General features: G+C 41.6%; 1 pseudogene; it reads right to left on the bottom strand.

Annotated features, from left to right (window-relative positions):
- Positions 1-5549: 5549 nt before the first annotated feature.
- Positions 5550-6133, bottom strand: LOC138163956 (5-hydroxymethyl-dUMP N-hydrolase pseudogene; annotated as a pseudogene).
- Positions 6134-6863: the final 730 nt, after the last annotated feature.

Raw genomic sequence — 6863 nt, forward strand, 5'->3', positions numbered from 1 at the left:
GGGGCAGCCAGGTAGCACAGCGAGTAAGAGCACTGGCTCCAGTGTTGGGATGACTTGGAGATCGAATCCCTGGCTCAGACACTTAGCACCCACCCAGAAACACCTGGCCGTGTAACCTTGAGCAAATTACTTAACCCCAATTGCTTAGGGGTGGCCAGGTGGCTCAGCGAGTAAGAGCACTGGCTGCAGTGTCGGGATGACCTGGATCAAATCCGGGCTCAGATACTCAGCACCACACCCACAAATAACTGGCCATGAAACCTTGAGCAAGTTACTTTCCCCTGATTGCTTTAAAATATATATAAAGACATTCATTTTGGAAAAAAAATCCTAAGACTTTACAAAGCTCAGCCCACACCACTCATTTTGGCATAATATTCCTATCATATTGAATCATGTGAACTTTTGTTTATAGATGATACTGACATAACTCTCCATGGGAACGAATGAGATGTCTGTGGCTTACCTATTTTCATAGCCATGTGGAAATTTGCATACAACTATCAATCTATAGGATTGTACTGTGCTCAGGTTATTGATGATGTATCGGCTTTACACCTCATTTCCAGCTTTCCTACTATGCTATTTTTATGCTCCTTTACAAGCACATTTTCAGAGAAAGGGCAAGTAGGCAGAGATTGCATTGTATGTTTCTAAAAGCAGACCTGTGTTGAATCCATTAGCATATCTATAGTTCCTAGAAGAATGTATTGTACAAAGATACTTTTAAGAATAGAATTGAATTGCTAAAACCTGTTTTAGTAGTCACTTCCTGGTCTAGAAATAAGATGATAGTTTTAGCCCCATTTTTGCTCTTAACTAGGTGAATTATCTCAGGTTAATTTTTTAAGTTCTTTGGGCCTCAGTTTCTTCACTTACTAAATGAGGCAGGTTAGACTAAGTGATTCCTGAAGTCCCCTCCTGTACAATCCCCACTCCTGAAAAAAGCCAAAAAATAAGTCTATATACACATACATATCTACATATGTGTGTGCATATACATATATACACATGCATACATACACCTACACACATATGTGAAAAGGCTTTGACAAGGTAATGTTGTTGATCAGTTGTTTCAGTCATGTCTGACTCTTCATGAACCCATTTAGGGTTTTCTTGGCAAAGATACTGAAGTGATTTGTCATTTCCTTCCTCAACTCATTTTACAGATGAGGAAACTGAGGCAAAGAGATTTAAGTGACTTGTCATAGGCCAAACAGCTAGTAAGTATCTGAGGCCAGATTTGAACTAAGATCTTTCTGACCTCCAGGTCCAGGTCTACCCACTGTGCTGCCTAGCTACCCTAATGAGGTAATAGTCATATGTAAATTTTCAATATTACTATAGGAACCTGTCAATTATATGCCTATATAATGAATGTCTTAGGTGGAGTGGAGGAATAGATTATAGGAGTTGAATAGAGTAAGGAACTACCGTGTTTCCCCGATAATAAGACACTGTCTTATTAATTTTTTGGACAGAAAAACACCAGAGGGCTTATTTTCAGGGGAGGGCTTATTTTAATGAACATTGACAGCAATTTTAATAAACAGGTAAATGTGAACAAAAAAAATGTACCTTTATTCAATAATGATCATGTCATCTTCTTCAACAACATCGTCATAAGTGTCCATACCCTGAATTCCGTCCTGGATGTCTTGTGCCTCCATTTCCTTCAGAAGAAGGGGACCCAATCTGTCATGTCCAGCAATATTGCTCTCTTTAAATGAATATGTCTTGTCTATGTCGTAGTGCCTTGGCAACACAGCTGTCAGTAATTTTATCCCATGACTTCTTCACCCAAGTCACGACTTCTTGCAGACAGGGCTTCACAAAAGTTTCCACGCTGATTTCTTTCCATTCTATTTTCAATGTAGTCATTGACTTCCATGCGCAAATGGTCCTTGAATGGCTTCTTTATTGCAATATCAAGGGTCTGGAGATAGGCAGTCATTCCTGCAGGAATCATTACTTGATCTATTCTTCTCTCTGCAAGGAAGCAATCCATTCACCAATGAGGATCTCCAAGTCAGGATATAAGGGCTGCCGACCTGATCCAGACCTGCGCTTTTTCCCTTTTCCCTCATCCACCTGTTGATTGAGGTTATTATAATCTGCTCTCCATTTTCTGACCATTCGAAGATCCAAAAGTTTTTCTTTACAGAAAACTGCAAGATTCTTGCCATGTGACTCCTCTACAATTGCTTTCTTATACTCAACAGTATAGCTCTTCCTTTTTGTACTCATGTCTGGGGGTCAAAACAGACAGAATAATAAAATTATGAACATCAGTCCTTCTTTTCACTCCATCATGCCCCCTGAGTTCTTCTTTTTTCCTCCATCATGCCCTTTTAATCCTCCATCATACCCCCTCCCTCCCGGTTGCATACCGGGTTTTTATGTTGTCCTGCCTCAGCTCTCCTCTGCGGCACTGCTCTCAATGGCGCCAGCAAGCAAATCACTGGGGAAGAACAGGATGACGTGCTCATTGCTGCAGCTCTGATTGGATGCAGCTCGGCGCACGGCATGCGTTTCACGGGGGGGTGGACGGTGCATAGAGAGGGTACCATAATGTAGTGTGTAGCGCAGGGGATCACCTTCACTACAGTAGCAATCTCAATAGGGCTTATTTTCGGGGGAGGGCTTATTTTAGAGGAATCTTACACAGTAAGGGGAGGGCTTATTTTTGGGATAGGTCTTATTATCGGGGAAACACGGTAGAAAGTCCTCTGATTTAGAGAATGCTGACAAATATGTTAGAGTTTCCTAATATGAGTGAGAAACTTGCTACAGAGGAGAGTATGAGTCAGGCACTAAAATCATTGAAAAAGGAGAGAGAATATCCTGAGAATTAGTAAGTAGCAGTTACTATGATCTGAAATGGGCAAAAACTTTGGATAATGTGAATCTCATATCAGGAGAATTCAATAAAGTGGCAGCAGAGGGAAAGCCTGGAAGTGGCAATGAGTAACAAGGAGTATTCTGATTCCTCAACTAATTCCAATGAGTCTGGGGATGAATAATATGAGAAAAAGTATAATCAGGAAAAAGTGACAGCCTAGAACATAAAAGAATACTTGATCCCCACATCACTCCAGGATGCCAAGCTTCTTTAAGCTTGGGGCTGGCTGCCTACCTTGGCGTGACAGCTCAGGCAGTTGAATTTCTAGACCTTTAGTTGGGCTGGAGTTTCCTTCAAGGCTTATTGCAGGAGTTTGGGGAAAAGTGTGTGTCAAGAAATAAGTTGCCAGTTTGAGTGTGCCTAATTGTGCAATTAGGCGAACCATTGCAAACTTTATAGCATTACTGTAGGAAAGCAATTACTTGCTGCCATACAAGTCTTGTGAAGTGGAACTGAAAGAACTTTGCAATGCCAAAAGAGGAGTGGCCAACTTTCAAGCTTGAAGGTATCTGGAAAGGTCTGTGAATACTAGTAGGGGGCTAATTGGGGAAAGCTATGTTTTTTGGAACATGATAATAAATGACAGACATAATTTGTGTGTCTAGCCCACTGCAACTGTGTCACAGGGAACCTGTCTTGCAGCATATAGAGGTACTGGATTGTATGGTGGATAGAGCAATTGTCAAAGAGTTAGGAAAAGTGAGTTCAAAGCCTCATAAGGTTTCTTTTGTTAGCCTGTGCAAACGGCTGCTTAAATTATAGTTGCCTTAGGCAACTAATGTGTGTGTGTGTGTGTGTGTGTCTGTAGCTATAGCACACACAGCAGCCACATCCCAATGAAACATATCCACAATCAGGCTAACCTAGGTTGAAGGTAACTGACAGGCTTCAAACCTGTTAGTGTGTAGGGGAATGCTTACCCCAAACATGAGAAGACTTGTCCCAGAAGAATGGATGGACAAGAAATATTTGTTCCAAAGGTCATGAAGGTGGTTCAAGGAAGTACTGTGGAACACTTAGAGCTTGACCAGACATCAGACACCCAAGACATCCACAGCAACCCAGCTCATCAGCAGTCATCCTAAGTTTTGTTTTGCCACTGGACTTTGACGACTCTGGAAGGAAGAGTGAAGCTGATGACTTTTCACAGCTCTACCTCACTTAACTTACCTGCAAGTCAAGTCAGGATATCACTAATGTGATATCATTTGTTTTCTTTGAAGATAAAGGATGAACAACATGCACACATACTTGAAAGATTTTTACACACACGTGTGTATACTCATATACACAGGTATCTTTAAGGATATGTGTGTACATATGTGTGACATGTTTATATGCACATATATTCATGTGTATTCTACATGTTGTCTCCCCAACTAGAATGTAGTTTTCCTGAGAGCGGGAACTATTACTTTTTTTTCTTTTATATCCCCAGAATTTAGGACAGTACCTGTTCATGGTAAATAAGAAATTATTTTTGATTTATCAATTTGGAAAAATACCTATAAGGTAATCATCACCATCATCATCATCATTATTGAACCATACTATGTCAGTTTTTATTTGGGGACTCTGTGTCACAAGAAATTTGCATATTGCGTTTGGCACATTTTATAATTTTTGAATCAATGTTGAAGATACCCAAAGGACAAAAAAGAGGCTCTTGGTGGGCATGTGTAATGGGAATGTAAATTTTTAAGATCTTCCCTGCCCCTAGGCTTATGTGCACCTGAAGCCTGTGGTTGGAGGCTTGTTTTTCAGGAATGCCCACACTCTGATACTTTGTGATTGACCAGTGGGTCAAGAAGGGTGTTACATTCTCTGAGGCAGGAGAAGGCTATATAAACCTTGATTTGAAGCTTTTTGGGGGGGGCTCATTTTGAGAAGTGTTTTGTGATTTGATCAGATGAGACTCTGGGAAGCCATTGTTGAGAGCCCCCTGGCTTTGAAAAACCCAGATGTTGATGCCCCCCTCTCTGGAAACTGTGATTTGGTATGGATGTAATGGTTGGACAGTTTGGAGGCCTGTCTGTTGAAATGTTCTTGTAACTTATGCTTGTAACCTCTGTATACTCTGAAGTTCACGGTGCTGACCTTTTTCCCCTGAGCTAGGTAACTAATATATGTTTGATTAATTAAAGTAAGCTTGTTAACCCATTTTGAGTTGCTTTCCTTTATCAAAGCAGATCCAAGAAGCTGTCCTGGCAGCCACCCTGGGGACACTGCGGTGCTTGCTGCTACAGCAGGAATAAACAAGATTCAATATATTACAAAGGATTTATAAAGGAGAAATAGTATACAGAATTCCCTGAAAAAAATAGAAACAAAAATGAGGAACTGATCATAAGGAGAGAATGAAATAACCACTAAACAACCTCAGGGGGGCTCCCATGCTTTCTTCACCATCTCAAAAAATTGTGAGAAGGCACTCAGCAGGTTGAGTATAACCCTCCTAGTGATCTTAGGTGAATAAATAGTCAAGCATTGCTTAGAATGGTCAGAAATCAATGCTTTGCCATCTTCATTCATTTTTTTTTAACACACCTTTTAATTCAAGATTGGGCATAGGGGTCAAGAATCGCATATGGAAGAAGCAGAATCAAGCAGATTTGGGAGTAGAAATTTAGATATCGAGGTTAGATCAGGAAGTCAGAGTTGGAGAGGGGGAGGCAGTTCCAGGCCCAAGGAGGATCTGTCTCAAAGTACCAGTCCAGCAGTGTCTCCACTTCACTCTCTTCATAGTCCCACACCTGGAATTGTGTCCCATTGGCTGCACCCTGGATTGTGGCTGAGAGCACTCCACTAAACTGAAGGCAAAACAGGAAAAGGATTCTCTTATTGAGGGCCACAGTCCGGCCCAGCTCATAGCCAACACCCAAGGAAGGCTGGGTCAGTTCAGCCACCACAACATCTGCCTGCTGTAACCAAGCCAGGTCTCTCTTATGAATGAGTCTGTCAAGCCCTGCAGGCTCTTTGCCGCGGGAGCCCAGCTAGGTGGCTGCCTTGTGCTCGGTGAGCACCGCCCCGAAGTGCCGAAGTCTTGACAAGATGTGCCTGGTAGAGGGCTGGGTCCTGCCTCCCGCCTGGGATGATCGGGAAGAATGATGCCGGCCATGCCCCTCTGGCTCCCTCGGCTCCCGTGGCTCTGCTCCAAGGCCCCCGCTGCCCTCTCTGCTCCTGCACCGAAGCCGATGCAGCCGACATCGCCACCTGCTGTTTTGCCATCTTCATTATTGAAAGGAATACCCATGTAAGCGGTATCACAGATTCATGGCAGTTGCAGTATGCATAGACTGTGACTTTAAACTAAATCGAAGAATACCTAAATGAAAATAAATGGTAAGACATTAAAAATATTTCTATAACTTAGTCTTTTACTGTGGAGGCAGATACATACATGAAATCTTATCACAGAGTCATCAGTCTTTATTGGGAGCTTTCTCTTCATTTCCTTGTAGAATGTATCTTTCAACTTTTGCCTTCCAGCAAAGGCAGGCACTGGCTTAAATAATAATGGCATTACCTGTAACACTGGTGGGAAAGTGACTTCCGTAGAAAGGCACCCATGCCAGGCTATAACAATTATCTCCAAAGTTTATTTTAGCCTAAGAAAAATGGAACTAAAGTGAATGAAGTAATGGCTTGGAAATTACTCATATCTCAATGCTGTTTTATTCCAGATAATCTTTGCAGTCTTGAATAACCCCTTACATTCATTCCTTAGTTGAGGTTGAACAAAAAGTTAAATTTCAATTTTGCACACTGAATTCAAGGACCATACTGAAAACAAATGTGAACCTATTCTAAAACAACAACTTGGTGCTATTTTTTTTTTCTATATGCATTTTCCCAGTATCCTGTGTAACTCCCTCCCCCCCACTACACACACACACACACACACACACACACACACACACACAAACACTTCTTTTTTTTTTTTTTTTCCCCGAAATTC

Source organism: Petaurus breviceps, unplaced genomic scaffold (assembly GCF_028583685.1).
Source record: "Petaurus breviceps papuanus isolate PSGF00001 unplaced genomic scaffold, PetGlider_PUasm1.0 189, whole genome shotgun sequence".
In the NCBI taxonomy this organism is placed as follows: domain Eukaryota; kingdom Metazoa; phylum Chordata; class Mammalia; order Diprotodontia; family Petauridae; genus Petaurus; species Petaurus breviceps.